Genomic DNA, 25,722 nt, shown 5'->3' with positions numbered 1-25,722 from the left:
GTGTGGGGGGGGGCATGTACACATGCATGCATGTGCATGCTGAAGAAAAAGTCATATTGTATATTTGCTTGTATTGATGTGAAAGGGATAACCATCTGTATTGATTTTAATGTGTCATTTCTACAGATACTTGGGAAAAGGGAGGTTATCATGGCATGCTCTCAGAATCTGAATGACTGTAACTTACGATGTTTTGACAGTTAGCATAATGCAAGCATGAAAGTGTGCTTGGATATTTTCAGATCATGGACCTTTCTGAGACTTTAATGAAAGCTGTGGACTCTTCCCAAGGAAGTGTGTTAAAACAAATTCAAGCAAATAATGAGCACAATTCATTTTTATTTGCTAGTAGCTGTAATAGACATGAGAATGACACAATATGAGACATATGATAATAAATAAGGTAAATCTTGTCCCGTCCAAGTGAGAGATGGTAAAGAGATATTATAATCCAGCATGACTGGTGCTATTTCCTGGGAGAACAGTGTGCTCTCACATAAGAGGAGCATCTAACCCATGCTTGAAAGAATCAAGAAAGGTTTTCTACAGAAAATGGCTCTAAGTTAAGACTTGAAGCAAAAGTATAGGCATTAACCAGTTGATGAAGGAGGAGTTTAATTTGAAAATAAGTAATAGATCATTTGAAGATGTGGTTGCAGGAGAAAGCTCAGAAAAGCTAGAATAAGGCATATGATGAAGACAGGAATAATAGATGAAATTGGAAAGGAGAACTGGGGCCTGATTCGGGACCTTGTAAGCCCCATTAAAATATTATCTATTGAAGAGCACTGGAGAGTCTTCGCAGGATTTTAAGTAGAGTTAGATTTGCATTCTAGAAAGCTCACTTTAAGTGCTGTGGAACATGGACTAGAGAAGCAAAACTGAATGAGAGAAAGCAGCAATATGCCAATTGTGGCAACACAGGAAAAAGATGACTGTGTCTTGTATTCTTGGCAAAAGACATGAAGAGAAGTGATTGAATTTGTAAGACTTTTGTAAGACGTAGAATAGATACGATTTTTATTTGAATGTAAGAAGGATGAGAGAGGAAAATTGGAAGTTACTCTAAGATGTCTGTGCTAAGCCACTGGATGGCTAATGGTGCCACTCATTCAGATACATACCAGAGAAGAAAGAAAGGTTTAAAAAGAAATAAATTCTAAAGTCTTGGGTTTGTTGAATGTTAATTTCTACAGGCTATCCAAATATCCAGTGGGACATTAAGATATGCACCTCCGCTATTTACAATAGCAATGACATGGAATCAACCCAATGCCTATCAATAATAGATTGGATAAATAAAATGTGGTACATATACAACATGGAATACTATGTAGCCATAAAAAGTAATGAGACCATGTCTTTTACAGGGACATGGAAGGAGCTGGAAACCATTATCCTTGGCAAATTAACACAGGAACAGAAAACCAAACACTGCATGTTTGTGGGAGCTGAACAATGAGAACACATGGAGCCAGGGAGGCGAACAACACACACTGGGGCCTGTTGGCAGTAGTGAGGGTATGAGGGAAGGAAGAGCATCAGAAAAAAATAGCTAATGTATACTGGGCTTAATACCTAGGTGATGGATTGATAGGTGCAGCAAACCACCATGGCATACGTTTACCTATGTAACAAGCCTGTTGCACATGTATCCCGGAATGTAAAATAAAATAAAATAAAAAGTACCCCAAATGCAGTGCAGGACTCTGGATTCAATTCTGGAACAGAGAAAGGTCATTTGTGGGGAAAAAAAAGGGGGTGCAATCTAGGGTCTTTAAATACAGATAATGGTATTGTATCAATGTTAATTTCTTAGTTTTGACTAATGCACCATGGTTATGTAAGATATTAGCATTATGGGATGCTGGGCTAAGGACAGATAGTGACTTTCTGCACTGTTTGTAATGTTTTTGTAAATCTAAAATGATTCCAAAATAAAAGGTGTATTTAAGAAATGGGGGGGAAAGATATGCAGCTCTGGGCCTTGGAGAGAGATACCAAAATTAGTAGCATTTGAAAATAATTGCAGCCTCACCAGTAAATAAGGCAATACAGAAAGAGTAACAGAACCTTCATGAATTCATGAGAATAAATGCTAAATTGCCATAACATAAAGACCCTGTAATACCTGGACTCAGAGGACAAAGAAGTTTCATTTTTTCTTCCTTAATGGTCCCAATGTGAAGAGACTCAGCTGGTAGGATAGCTCAACTCTACTCAGGCTTTTAGGGACAGTTACGTTTGGGTGATCTGCAATCCCATAGGTGTCATTGCTAGCCTGGTTAAAGCTGGAGTACTGCCTTCTTTGTATTCTTGTCATTTGTACCAATCAATTGTAACTGGAGAGAGAGAATAAAAAAGAGTATATCTACAAGTGCATATTAGTTCACAGGTTTGGTGGTAGAAGTTAAGGAAACTTCCCTCTGTGAAGGAACAAAATCAAAGTCATCTGTTTGCGATCAAGAGGAGCATGGCAGGGTTATACAAATGTGCAAAGAAGTTTGGATTGTCTCCAAGCTTCCATGGATAATGAGAAATAAAGCTTTCTGGAAAAAGTGAATGGTGCAGACTGCTGTTCATTCTGGAGTGCCTAGCTAAGTTTATAAATCATATCTTTATACCTGTTGTACCAAACTATTCAATTGAAAAGTGGTAGAGATATAACATGGAAAAAAAATCTTTACAAAGATTTATGTCTTTCTTGTTCTAATCTATTTATACATATAGTTAAAGGCCCATTACTAAAAAATTAAAATAGATCAAAATTCTTTAGATATGACAAAGTAAATTCTGCCCCAAAGAAAATGTCAGCAAAAAGCTATATTCAGCTTTTAAAAACCACAGGCATGTTATCCTTAATATCTCGTTTTGATTTTGTATGGTTTATGTGGCTTCATGTACTAATAATCTCATTTACAAAGAAATATAAGTGGAATCAATATTTTCACAAATGGTTTTGCCAGGTGTGTTATTCAGGGTTCTCTAAAGAGAAAGAACCGATAGTATATATTCAGATAAAGATAGATGATAGGGAATTAATTAGGGGAATTAGCCCACATGGAGGCTGAGAAGCCCTGTGACAGGCCATCTGAGATCTGGAAACGCTGGGATATCGGTAGTATGGCTCAGTCCCAGTCCCAGAGCCTCAGAACCAGGGAAACAGATGGTGTAATTCTCAGTCCCAGGCTGAAAGCCTGAGAACCTGGGGGCTGTTGGTACAAGTTCCATCATCCAAAGGAGCCTGGGATTCTGATATCTAAGGGCAGAAGAAGAAGGGTTTCCCACCTTCAGGACAGAGGGGGAGAGAGAGAGAGAGAGAGAGAGAAAGGGAATTCTCCTTTTCTCTGACTTTTTGTTGTATCTGGGCTGATTGGATGGTGCCCACCCACACTGAGGGCAGATCTTCCCCAACTCAGTCCACAGACTCAATGCCATTATCCTGTAGAGACACCCTCACAGACACACTCAGATATAATGATTTGACAGCTATCTAAGTATCCCTTAAATAGTCGCCTTGACACCTAAAAGTAGCAATCACACCATGTACATTGTCATATACCTTGTCAAGTAACAATTGAATTATCTGGAACTCCTTGACTTGAAATCCTGACATGGCAAGTCCTTTGTCCTGAAGTCATTGAGGTCAAAGTCTACCACAGTGTTGTTCTCTTCATCAGCAACAAGAGGATACCAGAAAATAATCACAACTCCAGATTTCAATATTTAAATTGTTCGAGCAGAAGTAATGCTGGGAAGACTCTATTTTATCCTGGGGTCTGTAGGTTTTTTTCCCACAGATAATTTGGCAAAGCTCTATATTCTCAACACAGACTAAGAACATGTTTTTTTTTTTTTTTTTTTCATTCATTTATGAATTTGCAATAGTTGCCTAATTTTAGTCTTTGTTTCAAAACCCATAATTTGGATGCAATAGTTCACGGTTTATTGTGGTGGCGGTTTGAGGTAGGGGTGGTATATTTGTTTTGTTTTTCACAGCATTTGTAATTCAAGGCTTTGTTTTAAATTAATTACCTCATTTATATTGTCAAAAATATCTTTCCCTTAGCCAAAGTACAAATGAACTCATCCTTGTCAGATAGTTTTGAGTGAATTGAATTTTCCTCTATATCACTTCATCTTCCACTTATCTCCCTTCAAAACATAAAAAGAAAGAGCAAGAAAGAAGGGGGAAAAAAGATAGAACTGTTTCTTAAAATGTAATCAAGCACTTGAAGTCTTGCTTTTGGAATGTGTAGTCAAGAAGTTCATATTCTGCTTCCATCTCTTGACAAAACATACTGAAAAGAGTGATTTAAATCCTTGGCTTTGATAAAGTTGCTTTTCCATGGTAGTGGACGAAGCTTCGTTCAGAATTGCTGGCACCATTCCTATGAAATTGCATGCCGGTGTAGAAGGCAGTGAGTCATTATGACATGTGGAGTGCCTTTCTTCAAGAAAGCAGCCAAACCAGATGTGTTGCCAAGCATCACAGGTGCTCCACCTGTTCATAGAACACCAAGATTTGTCTTCCAGTGGACGCTTTCCCTGGCAAAGAAACTTTTTGCCATTTTAAAGACACTGACACCTTTTCCAGGTTCCAAAATGAGCTCCCAAAGCACAAATTCTTCTTAGATGGCAACAGTGTGCACAGGATAGGTGCAAACCAGGATTTGGCTTCACTAAGGGACATCTATATTTTTGTCCATTTGCATTCAGAATGCAAATGACACAGCTGCCAATTCTTTCAAGACTTGCTTTAAAATAGTGAAAAACATATCAGGACTTCTAGAATGGATGACATTTGTTAACAAAGGCAATTTCCTTTGTTAACTCAAAGGCACAAAACAGCTTAAGTGGCTCCATAAAAGTTTCTCCAATTTGGTGGCTTGCTTGTTTTGGAATGAAATAAATGTCATGTTCTAATATATGATTTCTCTAAGTTCTGTTAAATATGCAATCTTAAAAATTAAGAATTTTTCTCATAGAATTGATTCATATAATCAGCTGTGTTTTCGTGACAGAAAGGTACATAGTACTCCTTCTATTTAATTAAATGTAACCTTGGCTTTTTTGTCCCATGATTTTCTGAAATTGTTATGTAAGTATAATTAAAGGATATATTGATTCCTTCACCTCCTTTTTCTTTAGTATTTAAATTTTTAACTTGACCCCGACCTGAATTCCACAATCTTAATGGCAGGATTTTAAGATATATAAAAAGAAAATATTCTATACTTACAATATGATGATGATTAGCTAATTTATTTAAAAATAATCACCGCACAAATAATATGAGCCAGGTACTTCCCTGGGCATAAGAGATAAAGAAATAAACAAGACAGATCCAAATCCCTTCCATCACAAAGCTTATAGAGTAATGGGTTACCACTGTATGCTTTCTAAACATGTATCATTTGCACATCATGCAACTTTATACTTGTTTTCAGCAAAATAAAATATGAATAACATAACAACAAAATTGATGCTAAAATAATTTACTTTTTGTAATTTTCAAAATAAAGCAAGAAGATTAAAGAAACTTATGGTTTCTTTGTTGATTTATTTCATTATTTTTGTAGCTTCCTAAATGCCTACCTGGACCTTGAGGACCTTACACATGTAGTTTACATAATTCAGGCACAGAAGAAAAATATTAATTGTCAAAAACAGTTATGATATATTCAAAGTAGAAAAGAAAAGCATGCTGTTTATTCAGAAGAATTGAAAGATACAATTTTTTTAGCCTAGCCGATATACTTCTTTATATTACTTTGTAAGACAGTTTTGCTTTAGGCTACTGTATTTTTTTTCTAGTTTTTTGAGCACATGAAAAACTCCTGACAGCCAAAATTTTGTGTTAATTTCTATGATACCAGTTTAAGTATTTATCATCACAGAGTTATTTGTCTTTGGGAAGTTTTATAACCCCCTTCGTTGCTTCAAATGAATCATTTTTCTTCAGAACAAACCTGAGTTTTCTTCCCTGTATAACTTTGGCAATAAGCTATTCTGTTTGCCACCCTCAAATTGTGGATTCCCTTTGTTGTGGTGCAAAAATAAATAAAGAAAAAGATAAATACAATTCAGCTTCTAGGACAATGGTCTCTGATTAGGAAGCAGGAAGATATAAAACAAAGCGTTGTTAGAAAACAACTGTGGTTTTGTCTGTCCAGTGCAACAATTCACCAAATGCACACCACATTTCCACCAATTTGTTCCAGCAATTTCCTTGTCCCAATATTAACTAGATGGTTCCAAAGAGAGCTGCCATCTTCTTTGAGATTCAGAAACCCTCTTCATGGTGATTATTACCAGTAGAGTCAGCATTGACTCGGACAGAACCAATAAGAACCTTTCTCTGGGATTTGTGAACCTGAGAAAATATGGAATAACTTTTACTTCCTCTTTGGTTTTCAGATAATTAGAAAATTTAAGTGTGAAGGCTGCCAGTAACATTGTGTGCAGCTGTTACGGGAGAAGTCAGCAGAAAGACAGAAGCAGAGTAAAGGGGGGGATACTTATCCCTGAGCCCTTGTTACAACACTGTCCTTTCCTGGGTTATGTTAGCCAATAAATTACCCTTATTTGCTAGAGGTAGTTCAAAGTACATGTATGTAACTGGCAGCAAAAGTAATCTTGATCATATAGTGGTTCATTGATTTTTAGTTTGTTAAAATTGGTCAGTTACATTGTCACTAATAAATTAATTGTATCAATAAAATAAGTCTATTTTATCATTAATTTGGTACTAGTATCTGTAAGAGATGATAAATCTATTTTAGAAGATTAAATGTCATTATCTTTTAAAATGTCATTTACATTATTTATATTGGTAATAATAGTAATTAATGGCTTAATAGAGTATGGGGAATTAGGAAAAAAGAGGTGTTTAAACAAAAATCCTCAAACAACTTTGATGGGAAAGAGGAGAAAATATAATATTTAAATCTAAAAATTGGTTTTTAAGCTAAGCATAGGAGTGACATAATTTTTAACATAAATAATATATTTACATATAATTAAGTATTAATTTTCTTAATGTGATTATGAAGTAATGAGGTCTATAGGGCCTGAAGATCTAAGTTTCAGTGTTCTTTTTAAACATATCTTTTGTCAAAGGAATACTGATCTTACAGATACATTTTATCACATTGAGTATTCATTCTCATTTTGAGACTGTGTACAAGCTGAGAAAATATTTTTTTACATTATTAAGAAAATTATGAAACCCTAAATTGCAACATCTGTTTTTCTTCCAGGTATAATGAGAGAAAAGGGGTTACTTTCAAGATAGCACACAATTCCTTTTGGGAGAAAATTGAAAATAGAAGAATGTAATTTGGTGATATTTTTGGTGAGCAGATGAGCTCCTCTGAGTGGAGCCTCTTAGTCTAGGGTGAGAAAAATATCAGTGAAACTATTCTGCTTATGGAAAGAACAGCTACTTGGGAGTTGGAAGATGATGGAGTAGTCTTACCAACAGAAAGTGGAAGAACTGTCGGATGGTGTTGAGTAAGTATTTGAGGTTGGTGATTCCGCTTTGCACAATGGAAACAGCTCTCTGTTTTTGTTTAGCCTTGCTTGGTGGGGGCAGTGGCAGGGTCCATCAGAGGCTTCAGGTTTGCCAGAGAATTCCCAGGCAGGGAAAGACATGGAAGTGTGGCCATTACAGCCCTGATGCACAGAGAAAAAGGTTGGAATCCACGGGATGAAAGTCTTGACTTTCCATGAGGGATCCTTGAGAAAATAAAATAGAAGAAGCACTCATCCATTCAACAAATAGTTATTAGCATCAATCATGTGCCAAATTATCTTTCACATCTGGAGAAACCACACCGCAGAAAAAAGGAAAAGAAAATCCTTGTGTTTACAGAGCTTATGGTCTAGCTAAAAAAAAAAAAAGCGACAACCAAGGTAACTGAATAAAATATGTGTTAGGTGATGATTAATGCTATGGGGGCAGAATGAGAGAGAAGGAAGGAGTGGAAAAGTGATAAAGGAAGAGAGGCAGCAAATTTTACAGAGAGTGGCTGGGGAATGACTGAGATGGTAACTTCCAAGTGAAGGCACAGCCATGAGGATACCTCAGAAAGGAGCAAAAGAAGGGCAAAGCAAAAGTCCTGAGGTAGGAGAACGGCTGATATACTTGAGGAATAGCAAAGAGGTTATACTGTCTGGAAGAGAGTAAATGAGGAGTAGAATAGTAAGAAATGAAATCCGAGTGGTAATGAGAGAGTTGCAACTTTTGTAGGACCTTGCCAAACAATGCTCTTGAATGTGCAGGTGAATCCTGGGCACCTTATTAAAATGTATATTCTGGTTCGGTAGGTCTTGGTTGGAGCCTGAGGTTCTGAATCTTACAAGCTCACAGGTGATGGACCATACTTTGAATAGTAAGATTGTAAAGCATAAAAAGGACTTTGTTGTTGAACGGAAAGCTATTAGATACTTTGAAGCAGAGGCTAGAGATGATCTGACTATGCATTTCAAAGATCATGCTGTCCATTCATAATGATAGACTAAGATTGATTAAGATGTTATTGAAAAAAATTAGATGAGAGATGATGGTGACTTAGGACAATGGAGTCAGAAGTATCGGCTCTGGATATATTTTGAAACCAGAAATGACAGAATTTGCTAAAAGAACAAATTTGAGGAGCAAAAGAAATGGGAGAGTTTGAGAATACCTCTGTGTTTTTTGTCCTGAATCACTCAAAAGTAGAAATGGTCTTTGTTGAAATGGCAATGACTATTGAAGATGGAGAGAAGGGGATGAGAAACTCAGTTTTCACATGCTAGATTTGAATTCCTTATTAGAGATTTCAGTGGAGATATAAGGGAGGCAGTTTGATACAGGAATTAGGGCAGAGATTATGATTGGCAATATAAAATAGGGAATCCTTAGCATTAGCATAGTAGTCAACAGGATAACACTAAACAAAGTCACCGGAAGAGTGAGTAAAGAAAGAAGAGAAAAGATGTCCAAGGACTGCAAGGACTGAGTCCACAAATGCTCCAATGCTTAGAGAATGAACAAAGGAAAAAATAGAGGAGGAGTCAGAGATGTTGAAGACAACCATGGTAGCCAAGGAAAGATGGTATATAAAAGAAGAAAGTGATCAACAAGGTTGAATCAAGTAACATGTATACTAAAAATGATTATTGGATTTAGCAAAGGAAGGATCATTAGTGACCTTGACAAGAGTAGTTTCCATGGAGTGCTGGGCAAAAACTTGAATGTAATAGATTCAAGAGAAAATAAAGGTAACAACATTAATGAGAGCGCAGTGTTGATACTTTCTGAGGTATTTGTGGCATGTGAGAATTAGTGTAGTATCTCAAAGGGAATAGAAGGGTCTGTTTTTCATTTCTGCTATGACTTTTGCATTACAGATTTATTTTTAATGTACATAAACAGAGAGAGAGTAGTATAATGTATCCACGGGCACCCATTACCCAGTTTCGCATTTCTTCAATATTTTGACAACTTTGTTAAGACACAGATTTTAACTGTGGAAAAACAATAACAATGTTTATATGCTAGTGAGAAGACTGAGAAGAGAAGAAAAATTTGATAATGTAACAGAGATAGGGAAAATACTAGAGATTTCCTTAAGTAGACGAGAGTAAGTGGGGTGGGTGTAGGGCACTAGAGGAAGAGTCGGCCTTCCCTGGGAGCATGAACAGCAAAATAGTTATTTTGTGGACACAATCCACATGTAAGTTCTCCTCTGTGTGCTTGAATTTTCTAAATGAAAGACAGTAAAAAATCCAGCATCTGTGAATGAGAATGAGAGTAAAAGTGATGAAAACTCGAGAACAATATATGATAGTGTCTTCTAGGAAAGTGAGAGAATGAATAGATGGGAAATACAGCATTACTATAGGCAATATTATAGACCCACCTATGTGATCCTTTAAAGTGAGGCCAGTTAGCATTAGAGTGTTTTTTTTTTTTTTTTTCCAGTCACATTCAGCTGTGATTGGTGCAGGTTCAGAGTTGATGGACAATTGGGTTAACTAAGAATGTAGTTCAAAAAAGCAAGCACAATAAAACAAGAAGGTGAGTGGTGTTGAGAACTAAGCAAGGGAGAGGTCATCACGAAGGACATAAAATCTAAGTTGAATAAAGAGAGATACAAGGGTCTGATGGAGGTGGGTTAGTGAGAGATAGGAATTTTTGCAATACCTTTATTGTGTGAAATATTTATAGAAATTGAAACTCTCTGGCTTTGAAAAGAAGGCTATGAAATAACATGACAGTAATTTTCAAAGGTCCTTATGATTTGCACTTTAAGATAGTAGAAACACAACCTCCTGTGGTTTTTTTTTTTTGTATTTTATTTATTGCTGCCTTAAAATGACAAGAAAAAAACACATCAACTCAAATGTTTGGGGGATTTTCTTTTTAATATTGTTCAATATTGTAAATTATAAAAAGATATTGCTTTGCATAATAAACTCAGCATATTCAACCTTGTCAGCTGGTTTTCTGAGGTCCCTCTAGTAAGCTGACATCACTCAAAAAAAAAAAGGGGACAAAAACAGGATTTTTCTTCTTCACAAATACCCTAGGGGGCCTCTCCAGCTTTCTTGTTTTTTCAAAAAATACTTCTTCATATTCTAATGTGGTTAAAAAATAAAGCTCTAGAGTAAGACTTCCTGAGCCTATAATATTGCTTAGCTGCCGAAGCAGAGTTGTATCATGTTGAACAAGATTCTTAACAAATTTAATCTTCTTCCTAGATATAAAATATAGTTAAAGGTATCCAGGTAATAGGGTTATTGTCCATAGGCTAATTGTATACATTCAGTAAGAATCCAAATGAAGTCCACAGTACAGTGTCTGGCATATAGTGAGAGAGACCAATGCATGTGGTTTTGTTTTTCTTTATTTTGTTAATTTTCTGTCCTTGTTGGTGTTACAGTTGCTGAACTCTAATCTGCCTAAGTACCCACCCCTGGCATGTCACTAACCTCATTCAAGTATCCCTCCTGCCAGAAGATGATCTCTGGCCCATCAGTCAGATCTGGAAACCCTGTTTCTGTGCTCCATTAGGATGACATATTCCCCCTCAGCCATTATTTTTATGTACTCATTACTCTTCTATGAGGATTAAAGATTTTTGCTGGAAGAGATTATGCATGATATCTTCTTTATATTGCCACCATTAGCAGAGAGCCAGCTCATAGGTGCTTAATACATGTTGAATGAATACGTGTGAATGGAGTTTGAATTTAAGGTGAGAACATTTCATGGTATGCACTATTATAGTTAAGGGGCAGAAGTGCATTCATTTGGCTTGGTATTAATCATTGCTGCTGAATATCATTTGACTGTCCTTTAAATCTCTGGAGGTTTGTTGTTGTTTTTGTGTTTTTGTTTTTGCTCTGCCTTGTTTTGTTGTCTAAGCCTGTGGCAAAGGTTTCCTCCGAGGCCATGGCCAGGCCTGGGCTGGCCCTCTGGTCCATCTCGGCACTAACATACTAGCCTATATCAGCTCTTTATTTAGTTATTATTTATTTATTTATTTATTTATTTATGACAGCCTACCACTATTCAGCTTTTTAACTTCTTGCTCTCAATCTTTCCAACTTGGATCACTCAAGCATCTCAGCACAACATTTTTACAAATCATCAACATTTGCCTTCCTGTGGCAGTGTCTACCACCACAGAGCACAAGGATTGTTTTCAAACTCTGCTCCTTTTGATTTAGGAATTCCGAGAGTTGCCCGGGAAGTTACCATTAGGAGAAACCATCAATTATAAGAGTTCCTCTTGCATCTATTATATGCATTGAAAATTTGAGGAAAACTTTTTTGAAGAAAGACCAATAGCTACAAGAATATTTGAAAAGAATTTCTTCACACTATTTTCAATGCCAGGCAATATATACCTATATATTTAAAATTTTTATTAACATTTAAACATTTAAAACATTGGTATTAAAACACAATGTATTTCAACTTCCACCTGCATTGTTCCTTAGAGCTACACAATTTCTAGTTTCATTGTTTTTCATAATTGAAAACACAATTTTGAGATGTTTAGCAATGGATTTTTTAAATTGTCTTATTAGTCAATAATTTAATTTAATTATATTTTTCCATGAGGAAGTACATAGATGTATATATATACACACACACATATGAAGCATATGAGCAAACATATTTTACATACATAGTGAATACACAAGGGAGCCGCTAACCAAAAATGGGTTAGAGAGATTATAAACATGAAAGTTGAATTAAAAGTGTATTTTATTGATATTTTTAATCTTTTTGAGACAGTCATCACACACAAAACTTATGTGAGAAAAGTAACTCTAGTTGTAGATTTAAAGGTTTTGTTAAAGCTAATTTGAAATCTCAGTAATTAAGTTATGCAGAAAACTTTACCATATTACATTTTAAAACAAGTGAGACATAAATCAAGGCAATTATTACTCTAGATACAATCATGGACCCCTTCCTGTAGGTCATTCAACCATCAAAATGGCATAATGAATTTATATGAAACTGAAGTAGTTAAAATTTTAGAATGTGGCCAATGGTTCCTATCTTAACTACCTTGGAGCTTATAATGCTTTTGGCCTCTGCCTCCCTCTTGACATGTCTTTCTCCCTTTGTATTTTTGACATTCTCTCTCGTAGTCTTCTTTCTGCTTCTCTGCCAAGTATGTTCAGTCTATTTTTCATGCTTCTCTTTTGTGTATTCATAAAATGCTGAAATTCTTGAGTTTTTTCAATATACTTGATCATGCTTGGATATTTCCTTCATTTCCATGATTTAAACAACCACTATGTATATTTACAACTCATAAATTATTAATGTATTTCAAACCTAGCTATCTACATTTTATTTCAACTTGCCTAGATCACAGACGGAAATTTGCTCACCAAATTCTTTTTCTTTTCCTACTGGGCATCTAGCTAAACAAAATTTCCCAGTCTCCTCAAAGTGAGGTGTGAATACAACACTAATTTCTGACCAGTGGAATATGTTTTGATATCATACGTGCCTCATTCAGGTTTGATCCATAAAAACTTCTTACCTATATAATCCTGGACTCTTTAAATATCTTAACATTATCTCCACCTACACTCTCTTTCTTCATCCGCCAGCTACGTGGAAAATATTCTAAGGATACAGAGGAGAGTCAGAGACACAGGCTGGAAAGAGCCTTGGCGTTTGACTGACTGCATTGAACATAGAACTCCCCCATACATACTCATCATTGGATTGGGATATTAATGAAATAGAAACCTTTATTGTGTTAAGCCACTAAAGTAGTTATTACAATAGTTAGTCTACCCTAATACAAAGCTCCAATTCACTATGTCTGATGCTGAGCTATTTTTTGAAACTAGCTTCCCTTCCTATTTTTTCTACTACGCAGATTTCTAAGAATGGGATAGAAGACATATTATCCTCACTAGAATCTTCATGGCTCATTATTCTCTCCCCACCACCCACTCCACTTTCATCGTCTCACTAATTTTTTAGTATTATTTACAGAGTTCTACGATCTCCCAGACCCCTGTGCCCTACTCATACAAGATGATCCTGATGCCTACAATACCTTCCACTATTTATTAGCCCCACCCCAAAGAAGCTGGGGAACTACTACTCAAACTCAAGTTTGACTCAGAAGTCATCACCCACAGGAAGCTGTAACTCCTAGCTAGGTGATATATCTCTGCTCTGTACTTCCATATTGTCCTGTGCTTGCTGCTATCATAGCAATTACCATCTTATATATGTCTGTCTTTATCTTAGACTGAGCTTTTTGGATATAAGAATGTATTTTAAATTTGTAGCTTTAGTAATAAACATAGGGCTTGATGCCTATATACATTCAGTAAGTGTATGCTGAAAAAATGGTTGATATCATGATAATTGCAGCAGAGATAGGTCAATTTGGTTCAACAAACATGTGTTGCCATATACATAGTACTAGGTGCTTTGGATACAAAAATAGATAACATGAACCTTGACCTTACAGTTTGCATGTAATAGTCTAATATAGAAAAAATAGTACATTTCTATAAGACTAAATTTTAATTACAGTTTTGTTTACAGGTTAGAAGTTGTACCTGTGGATTTACATACCTTTGATAGCACTGGCTCTGGTGCTTAATAAGAACAATAAATTTCTCTAATGTTAAATCAATGTGGCACTAGTCTTACTGAGTCTAAGTTCAATATGTCACTTAAGCCCAACCTGTTTTCACTATTCCCCCGCTACTGCCTTTGTTCATATTCTACTCATTTCTTATTTACATTGTTTCCCGATATTTCTAGCATAGACTTCCTTTTAGGATTTCCTCAACGACTTGTTACCTAACACCTGCATCTGAGTTCTCCTCTTGTACCAAACTCAACATGGCTTTGAACTCAACACTTTTTCTCCCTCATTCCCCTATGTCTGCCTTTCTCTTCTCCTTGCCTTCCCACTTTTAGTAAATATCATCAATTACTGTTGATCCCACCAGACAGAAACATGGGAACTTTGTCAATCTGTCCCTTAAATAGCTCTCAAATCTGTTTCCTGTTCTATATTCTTTTACCACTTGAATTTAATTGTTGCAATTAAATTGTTGAGTTTAACTGATGCAATAGTTCAATAATATTTACTCACATAATTCACTTCTCTATAGCAATACACTACCTATAGTTTCTAAGAGTGATTTTTGTAATATTCAAATTTGACTGTACTCCACTATGAATCCTTTCCCCACAGAGTAAAGCCCCAGATCCTCAGCTCTGCATCTTCTAGATGTTCAGTGTCTCCTCATGCCATCCTCTCACTCTCCCGTATACTCTGACTGTATCAATGGTTTGATTGGTTTGATTCTGAATGTAACAATGCTGATTGAATATGCAAGCACATTCTTACATTTGTACAGCCTCTTCTGATTATAATACCTTCTTTATTTTAACTCTAACTCATCCTTCCAGAATCTTAAAGTATCATCAGTCCAAGAGGGAACAGAATGGGACACTAAATGTTTCCTTTCACTTGAAGTCTTTTAGTAGTTGCTGAAAGATCATGCTACCTACAGTATGTCCTTGATTTCAACAATTGGCAGAACTTACTAAGATCTCAATATACAGTAATAGTAATAATCATTATTAATAATTTATTAGTATTTACTAAGAAATTTTTATCTATATCCAGAATTCAGTTTTTAAACTTCCAGCTGAGATTAACTGCAATCAGTAAACAGGGCAGTTGGTATTTGAGGGCAATATAAGCTGATTTAAAACATGATGATTAAAATACATATCCTCCATCTCCATCAGCTTGGATGGATACAGGTAAAAGAAATTTTCCCAGGCATAGCCTATAAACATTGATCCTACTCAAAATTCCAGAAATAGATTTGTTCTGGGTCACAGAAGAGACAAGAAGCTGAAAAGGAGAAAATACCTTAGCAAGTAAACACTAACAGAATGAGGTCATCAGGGTCCGTCAATTGTCCCAAGAGCTCTTGTGGAATCAGTTCATCTCAAAAAAGATGTATGGGCCCCCAGCAAGATAAAATATATAAAATATCCAGAGACAGATCTTTGTAAATTTGGCAGGTAGATAGGTTGTATAGGTTGTATATTCTCTAAAAATGATGTCATTGGTTAGTCTGTCTCAGTGTCTTGGTGACAGGAGGGAAGACAGTTTACTTTCCTATATAAAGAAAAGAATGGAGCAGAGTGTATATTGAATATATCACGTTATTTTATAATCAAAGCATTTTGTGCTGCTTATACTTTTATTCTTAATATCTATGTATCAAGGTGTTCATTCTTTATGCCAGTGCATGTATTTAATTTTCTCAACATTTTGTAACATTAGTACTCAATGACGCAATGACTATAGTCCTGAGAAAGCAGTGTATCAATGAAAACACTCCTTTACTTTGACTTCTGCCATAACATTTGTGATGCTTAATCTTGATTTCTAAGAGATTTTAATTGGAAGTGGTTCCCACATGTCACTTCTGGTTCTCAGTGGACTTGCTTCTAACTATGACTTTTATTGCCATCTACAAGCTAATTGTTTACAGCAATCTTTTTTTATTATAAGTAATCAGCAGCAGCATCATTAGTGGCTCAATTCATGCCAAAGAAATAAAATAGCATTCTTTGTAAAGGAGAATCCACATTTCTTCAATATTGTACAAGTGCCTGTGGAGGCATCTTTAGATTACTTTTTTATGTATAAAATTTAATGTAAGTATTATTATTATTATTTTATCTGTAGAATTTAATGTAATATTATTATTATTCAAACATGGCTTCAAGTTTAATTCTTGCATTCAGGTTGTTATGCCCAAAGCCCCTTCCATATAGACACTTTATATCAGAGCGATTTTAATTATGATATCAAAAGTTGGTTTTGAGGTACCATCTTGTTTGCATGCTCAGTATTCCTAAGTTTGGAATGTCTTAGGAATTTCAAATGTTTGGAAAAAACATTTGAAATGTTTGCCGTTTCTTTCGGAATTTTCATCTACTCGGAAGCTGTATGGTCGCCTCCTACCTGTACAGTAGCCTTCAAGAGCAGGCTGAAAGCTTTCCTGTCTACTTCCATGTCTCTCCTCTCTATGACTGGATCCCTTGGAAAAGATTGTATCCAAATGTCAGATAAGTGAAAAGTTCCCTCTTCTGCCATCTCTGCTGGCACAATGGGTAACTTTGGAGAAGACTCTGGCAAGGAAGCCATAGTGTTCCAAGATCCAAAAATGTTTTGTTTTCTGGCTCAGCAGAGGGCAAGGCCCCATTCTTTAGTCCAATGCCAGAAGTGCCTTCTACACCCATGTGACTCTGACCTCTGCTAAGGGGGCTCCACCTCAGTGCCTCCCTTGTTTTTTTCTAGGAGGATGTAGAAAACTACAGAGAAGATGTCTATTCGTTTTCTGCCTTCAAAAACTGGTAATCTGTCATATGTGACCCACTTATTCCTGAGCTGTTTCTCAGAGATTTTCCAACTGAGAATATTTGTTTCCAACTGAGAAGGGAGCTGACTTATGTGGGAAAGTCTCAACAATGTAGTTTATTTCCTTTCCTTTTCCCTCTCACAGCAGTAGGGATGGCATTTTGTCTCATTTTCTTCCAGCCAGTGAGTCAACAAATATTTCTTGAACAACTACGGTATGCATTGAGCAAATATAGGCTCTGGGAATAAAGTGAGAACAAAAGAGACCAAGTTTCTGCCCTCATAAATCTTCCAGTTTCAAAGCAAGTGAAAAAGCAAATTGGCTTAATCATCTCTCCTGACCACTGAACAGTGACCTCAGGCCTCTTAGATCAGTTCTGGTCTAGGAGGTTAGAGGAGAGGTAGGACATAGACGTTTTTAAACCTAATGATGGTGTTCTGTAGATATCTTTCTTGTATCAGAACACCTATCTAGACACTCTTAAAATAATTCCAGGCCATTTCTACTATCTGTAGCTGTATGCAAATCATATTAAAATATCAGGTCATGATCTTTCTTCTCCACTCCATTTCTCTCCTGTCAGTGAGGAAGTTTTGTAAAATAGATGAAAATATATACAGTGACACAAAAATACAAAGCTAAATATCTATTGTAGAGAAATGCAAATTGACATAACCACCGTATTATTTTCCTAGCAGGAGATCCTAGCTAATATGAAATTTTATGAGGCATCACAGCACCCATAAAGTACAGGAAATAAATAAGTGAATTCCTGAACAATGTGATATAAATTTGATGTTACCTTTAAATATGAAAAATAAGCCTGTGATATATATCCATTAGGATCTTAGATTTGTTTAACTTGTTATCACTAATGCCCTATTGAAATACAATTGAAAATTAATATATCTAGTAGTAAAAAAAAGACCATTAAAGAAAGTTCATGCATGACATTTTTATAGACTTGTGGACTCTCTTGAATTCAGAATGTGGGACAGATGGTCATATGGTGAATTGTTCTCACCCACTAATTCTTTCTGCTGCTTCACTGATTTTTGATCTTCTGATTGCTTCAGTCTCATTCAGAATGTACGGTAAATGAAAATTTCCAATTGTCTTCACAAAAGGTAAAAGATCTTATTATGTCTATGATTAAAAAATTACATAAATTTTATAGGCCTAAATCAAATAAAAGCCTTACTAAATTAATAGATCCTTCAATGGGAAATTTTGAGTTTATCTTTAAGAGTGAAAATGATTTTTCTGAGCTTGCAATATGTTCAAATCCCTATTTTTGTGCTAAATATCCTTTGTATGTATTCATTTATTTATTAAGTTCATATTCAATAAAGTCATTCATTTAATTATTCAGTTATTTATTTCATCATAACTCCAGATGTATTAGTTTGGGCTGCTATAACAAAATACAGCAGACTGGGGGGCTTAAGCAACAGACGTTTATTTTCTCACAGTTCTGGGGGCTACAAGTCCCAGACTGAAATGCAGATTCCGCTTCTGGAAAAGACTCTATTTCTGGCTTACAGACGGCCGTCTTTTTGCTGTATTCTCACATTACAGGGAGAGAGAGGTCTGATGTCTCATGCTCTTCTTATAAAGAAACCAATTATATCAGATTAGAGCCCTACTCATATGATCTCACTTAACCTTTATTGCCTCCTTATAAACAGCCACACTGGGGGCCAGGATTTTTTTTTTTTTTTTTTTTTTTTTTTGAGACAGAGTCTCGCTCTGTCACTCAGGCTGGAGTGCAGTGGCGCAATCTCGGCTCACTGTAAGCTCCGCCTCCCGAGTTCACGCCATTCTCCTGCCTCAGCCTCTCGGAGTAGCTGGGACTACAGGCGCCCGCCACCACGCCCGGCTAATTTTTTGTATTTTTTTTAGTAGAGACGGGGTTTCACTGTGGTCTCGATCTCCTGACCTCGGGATCCACCCGCCTCGGCCTCCCAAAGTGCTGGGATTACAAGCGTGAGCCACCGCGCCCGGCCTGGGGGCCAGGATTTTAACATAAAAATTGTGGGGCATGGGATGGGGCAAACAATTCAGTCCATAACACTAGGTTACCCATTTTGTATCATTATAAAATAAAGCAAATGTTACTTTTGACATTTCATAAGACATAACAGTTTATATTCCTTTCACTGCAAAAGACAATTAAAACGTATGTATTATACCTGCTGAGTGACAAAAGTATTATTGGTCCCGAATTGGCAAAATTTTGAACCTCAGTGGCAAACATAGGTTATAAATATCACTTATAAAAGTTTTGAAGCCAAGCAGTCAATAGTGTGCTATGAAGCCAAATGATATAAGTTTTCACATAATCTTTGGAAATTAAACTACTCTTTATTATCATTATTAAGTTTAGGTGCTGTTCACACTGGGTTCTTTACACCTGGCACCAACAAATCAACTATGGTGAGCATCCTAATCCAAAAATTCAAAATCCAAAATTCTCCAAATTCTGAAACTTTTGGAGTGCCAACATGATGCTCACAGGAAGTGTTCACTGAAACAGTTCAGATTTTGAATTTTCAGATTAGATATGCTCAACAGGTAAGTATAACTCAAATATTCCAAAATCTGAAAAAATCCAAAACTTGAAGTACTTTCAGTCCCAAAAATTTGGAGTCAGAGATAGGAATACTCTACCTGTATTTCATGACAGGCATGTTTTATTATGGAAATGCCAGCATTTAAGACAATACTTATGACAGTGGCATTGGTTAAATACTAGTCGTCTATTGCTCTTGGTCACAGCTGATTGGAAGAGGGCTGTGCCCATGAAGAGGCTACTAGCAAATTCTCATACCAACACATGATGACAAACTAGACTAATTATTTATTTTAGAAATTAGAGCTGTAGTTTATGTACAAGCTTACCAAGTTTAGAGGCATCAAAAAAATAAAGACACAAAGACAAGCAGTGAATGCATGTGTAGGTGGTGGGTGGGAGAAGGGATAGCATATCTGTGTCAACGCAGAGCCCAGAAACAGGATTTCAGCAATATCGCTTATAGGTGAGTGCAATAGATAATTTAACCTTGTCCAATGACAGGTCTGGCTTTTGCCCTCAAGTCCTACACGGTAATCTCTAATCCCTTGGATGGATACAATGCCTCCTAAAAATATCTTGGTTTACCTGGGGGGCTTCGGCCATACTAGGCAATCTTACAATGTGATCTGTGGTATCAGCTAGACTTCCAGAGTGGTTGGAGACTGAGATCAGCTATGTGTCCAACCAACCATGTCAGTATTACATGATAGGACCTCAATAAAAACTCTGGCTCAGGTGAGATTCACTGGTGGACAATATGTCATGTGTTTTATTACATTCTGTTGCTGGGAGAATTAATGCTGTCCATAACTGCACGGGGAGAATACAACTGGAAGTTCCATGTTTGGAACTTTCCTGAAGTTGCCTTATGTGTCTCTGCCCTTGGGTAATTTTAATCTGTATCCTTTGCTGTAATGAAACATAACTGTCAGTAGAATAGTTTTCAGTGAGTTCTGTGAGTTCTCATAGTGAATTATGGAAACTAAGGCGGTCTTGAAGACCTCCAAACTTATAGTTGGTGTCAAAAGTAACGATGGTCTTGTGGACTATTACGTAACATCACAGTAGGGGTAAGGAAAATAACCCATTTGACACACCTGCTAGGCATCTTGAATAAGGCCTAATTATATGTCGTTGCATGCCCTTTTCCAGGTCTATGAGGCCGAGACGTGTGTATTACTTCCTTCTGTGTTTTCACAGATATCCCCAGAGTAGACTCTCCCACTTGAAGATATTTAAGGGAGCATAAGAGAGCATCATGATAAGCCCACCATTACAGTTGAAGAAGTAGAGTATACTTGCAATTTGTTTCATTTTTAAAATTCACACTTGCACATATGCTGTATGAAATTCAAGCATTTATAGGGGAGATTTGTTATGGTCTATGAACTCTGGTAAGAAAATACGAGATAAGGACAAGAAAACAAATGTGGATAGCTGTAAAACAACAACAATAAAAAATACTGCTGTGGAAATGTTGCTCTTTGGGTTTAGAGGAGAGCTAATCTAAGGTAGCCGGTAGGCTTTATGAGATGAGAAATGGCTTTTATTATAGCCATCTTTGTGTTTACCCTGCTGCTTCTGTGGTGCCTCCCTGTGCTCTGGACATTTCCTTTGACATGGATACTCTCACCAAAAAATGCCTGCCTTTGATTCATTTCCTTGGGACCCTGTTCCTTGTTTTCCAAGGTAATAGGTTGTTAATATGATAAATTTCCTTCGGCTGAGTTATTTTTGCTATTGGCCTAATATAGAAGCACTCAGTGACAACATTTATATTTTTCAGGATCTTTTGTAATGTGTATCCAAAAATCAGTGCAACCGCTCTAATAGTAAGCTTTTAGGTAGACTGGTAGTGGGGGTCTTTGGCTTTGTTTTCCATTGTTTTGGAAAAGCACCAGGAGACCTGTGTTTAATTCTGCCACTAATGAATTGTGAGACTTCAAAGGAGTGAACCCTCTTCTGTATACTTATCTGGTCCTACAGTATTATACACAGGGAGACCCTGCCAATGACTGACAATGTTTTCTTTATGTAGGGTGACCATATATCTCAGTTTGTGTGAGTCAGTGACAATTTATACCTTGCCTCAACATAATAATTAATTAATTAATTATTAGTAGTTCCTCTTCATTCTCAAAAGTGTTCCAGTTTAGATGATATCCAAGTAGAATTTGTGCCAAATGCCCAGTTGATAGGAAGCTTTCCCATTATTATTGTCCTACCAATCCCAGAGTGGTAAGCATAGGTGCAAACTGCTTACTCAAGGAACTGTAGCCAAATCTCACCCCAGGTTAAAAGCCAAATCCTTCAGCGCCTGACTTAGGCAATACCTTCTCTAAATTATTACAGTGACTGAGTCATTTTACTGAAAAGGCCTTAATGTAAAAGTTCTCTGCCAAAAAAGAATTAGAGATGGTTTTTAGGGAACCAATATCATATTTTTCTTGATTATTTGTTCTTTTTTACCCTCCACTTTTGCCCCTGCTAATACTGTAAATCAAAAGAGAGCAAAAGGTATCTAACTAATTATCTAGGTTTACATTTTCCTCATTTCATTGAAATCCTCACTTTTTGAAAATCCCATCCATCCAGGAGACTCTAGTGAGCATATTCATATTTCAAACAAATCTGCCTTTGTTAATCATCAAAAGGTATTTTCTTTAATAAGTGAAGCTCGGCAGGCCCTGCAGCTGTGTTGTTTATTTTATAGCAAGCACAAAGACAATTTAGTTTTTAAATACTATAATTAGATTAGTGTTCTCTTTACTGAGGCATCTGTAGGAAAATGAGAGTGTGTTTCTTTGAATGAATGAGCAGTCACATTTATTTTTATTAAATCTGAACTTGTCCTCTGAGATAGCTGAATTTAATTTTATGTTCAAATACAACATGTAATACTACAGTTTTTTTCAGATAAAGCCACAGTCCCCCCAAAAAGAAGGTTAGACTAAATTGAATCTTCTGATTCCAATTTTATGAACTGCATTAAAATCTCTCTAGGGTGCAGGATTATGTTTGTGTTGAAAAATGACTACATTAAGATATGTATTTGCATACATAAACAAATATATCGGGATGGTTATCTATGACCTGTCATTGACATAGAGAATATTATAGAATATAATATTATTACGCCTTTGTTATTACTCTACAGGTCTTTACTAAAAAGTTTTGGAATTGCTAATTATAAATCAAAAAGATTAATTTCCAAAATAGAGACTTTTTAATGTTTTGGATACCAGTTTGTCAACATTGTATCCTTTAAATGGTTCCTTAGGACGGTCTAGACAGTAATTAAATCACCCAGAAAATAAGTCATCACATATTGACACTCACTTTTCCTTTTCCCTTTTGCATAGCCAGTAAGGAAAATATTTTCCTTTCTTTATGCCCATTTAATCTTAGCTGATGAAAGCAATTTAGTGTTGGTGCTATACCTTTAATAACGGAAAACTATTCTCGTTCTCTATTTTATAACAACAAAACTTAGTGGCTTAAAACAACAATTTGTTATTATCTTTCATGGAGTGTGGGTTCACTGAGCTCAGCTGGGAGGTTCTTGCCTGGTGCCTCTCAATCAGTAACAGCGAAATGGTGTCTAGAACTGGAGCTATTTGAGGGCTAAACTGGGGTGGATATCCAAGTGAGCATTTTATTATACATAACTGACTTTTCAGCTGAAAAGCTTCAAACAGCTGGGAGCTGGGTTTTCTCTCTCTCCCTCCTGCCCTCAGCCCTCCCTCTCCCCGACATGCCTCTCTCCTTCCTTTTCTACATGGCCTGTCCAGCTTGGCTGATTTGAGCTTTCTCTCAGCATGTCAGCCTCAGAGTGATTGGGCTTCTTACTTGTCACTAGCTTCCCACAGAGCAAGTATTCTAAAAGACCAAGGCAAAATCTGCATGGCTTCTTATAACCTGACCTTAGAGGTCATTGAGTATCTCTTCTGCTGCTTTCCATTTGTTACACAGCATCATCCCAAAATCAGGGTTGGAAGGGACTGCGCAGGGGCATGAGTACTAGAAGGTATGATTCATTGAGATGGGGCGGAAGGTGGAATTTTTTTGCAAAAGCTACTAAAAATTAAAACAAAACACGAATTTTAAATAAATTTAGTCATAATAAGAAAATAAATGCCGTCAACTCCTCAAACCCATAAACTCGCCCATACTTTGTTTTCAAAATCTTTGAGTCTTACATTTATCTCCTCAAATAACTGTAGCCACTTTTGTTACTTATTTTTAATGTTACTGTTTTACTCTTTTAACTGTAGTGCTGTAATAATATTCTTCTGTATATTTTTATAAAATAAAATTTTATTTTAAAAACATTATGAGTGAAACATGCATTTGTGGGCTTGCTTAAGGATGTTACATTGCCTCTGATGAAATTATTTGTTAACTTTTGGGATATAATTTATCTGACTAATGAAGAAGTCTTATAGTCAATCATCCAAGCAGTAATATAACTTGCTACAATGAAAATAATTTTTAAAATATGTTTTATTATTATATTAAGAACTAACAAAGGAATGTATCGATTTTTCAGTAATAACAATGGTTTCTAGTATTTTGCTGTAATTTGCAGCTATGATGGTTAATATCTCTGAAAAGAATTGAGGTTAATTTATTTTTCAAACCATATTTTGGATATTTGAATACCTAATTTCTATTCACCGGATAATTTCTTATTCAATCTCTACCTCTCTTTATATTTAAAAGCATAAGAGACCTAAGGAAATATATTATTTTTGTATAATATCTGAAGAATACAATGAAGATCTTTTACCCAGTGGAAAAAAATATAGAATCCACTGAATGAAAATGTATTGTTTTTAGAAAATGAACATGAAAGGCCTAAGAAGTACACAAAATTATCAGTATTGTTTTCCTTGTTATTTTTCCTTTTCTGAAAAATTTTTCCTATTTGTTAATAAATCAGTGTATTTAAAATGCATGCAATCACCATTTCATTTTTAACTTCCTCCCAAAACAGTTTGAGCTGTAAACTCTGAAGATTTCCACTTAGATAAAAGGTTAGAGACAGTCCTAAAACCAACTGTAAAAAACAACACAGAATGTTACAATCTGTATTTTTCCACAACTAAATTGATCAGAAAACTGTTGCAATTGGGAGCTATTGTTTTAAAACAGGGGTTATGTCCAAGATAAGCTTTATCTAGGGTATTCTTTGGAATTTAGGTGTAGAAAAATTATTGGCAACCTTTTAGATATAGGCCATAAATTTAAAAATAGACTGTTTAATAAAGCACCAGGCACAAAAGGAAATAAAAAGAGAGGTAGATAAGCAGAAAAAAAAAACTCTTAAAATATTAAAAAATAAAGGAAGAGGAAGCCAGAATATGAATTCTAAAAGGAGACTAAGTGTTAGAGGCAGCTATAGAGAAGTGCTTTTAATGAAGTCTATGAGGTAGAATGAATAAAGAAATTCTTTTTAGGAACTTCTGATAAAAGAAAAAGAAAGAAAAGAAAATTATACAATCCAATGTAACATACAAAAAAAGTATTGCAGAAAAATGAAATCTTAATTTACAAGCCAATTTTTACCTTTAAGAGAAGCACAGTATTCTAGAAAAATAATCTATCAAGCAAGATTGAGTATTATTCCTTTTCTTTGTATTCTACTCTTCTATATTTCAATATCTTGTTGGCTTGTTTTGAGAGCTCATTTGTTCTGTCATCTTAAAAGAGGCCAAAGACCAGAATGCACTGCAGTAAGAAAAGGCATTTATTGGGGTCTTAGGAATTGCAATTCAGGAGTCACAGATTCATGTAGAAGCCAAATTATATTCCAACAAAGGGGAGGGAAATGGAATTTTTAGCAGTAAATCAAAAGGAAGCGGAAGACGATTACACAAGTTGTTTTGGAAAAATTATCTGTGGAGGCAGCTGTCTTAGTACATAAGTCCACCGTTCATTGGTTGTTGCTGTTTAGGAGTTGTGGCACTGAGGAAATTTAGCTGTTTTCCAGGATGTTGTGGTAGTTACAGTTTAACCCAGTTCAAAGGCGCAAGGTAATCAAGGTAATTTTTTTTTTTTTTTTAACCTGAGGGCAGTCCTTCTTAGAATGGCTTCCTGACTCTTACTTACAGCTCTGAATCAGAGTGCCACCATTTTGTATATCACATTTCACACTCTTGACTAAAGATGTTTTCCTGTTTAAAATAAAACCCCAATCTATTTGT

The sequence above is a fragment of the Hylobates moloch genome, unplaced genomic scaffold, assembly GCF_009828535.3.
Source record: "Hylobates moloch isolate HMO894 unplaced genomic scaffold, HMol_V3 SCAFFOLD_2, whole genome shotgun sequence".
NCBI lineage: Eukaryota > Metazoa > Chordata > Mammalia > Primates > Hylobatidae > Hylobates > Hylobates moloch.
This window is presented reverse-complemented; position numbering follows the sequence as displayed.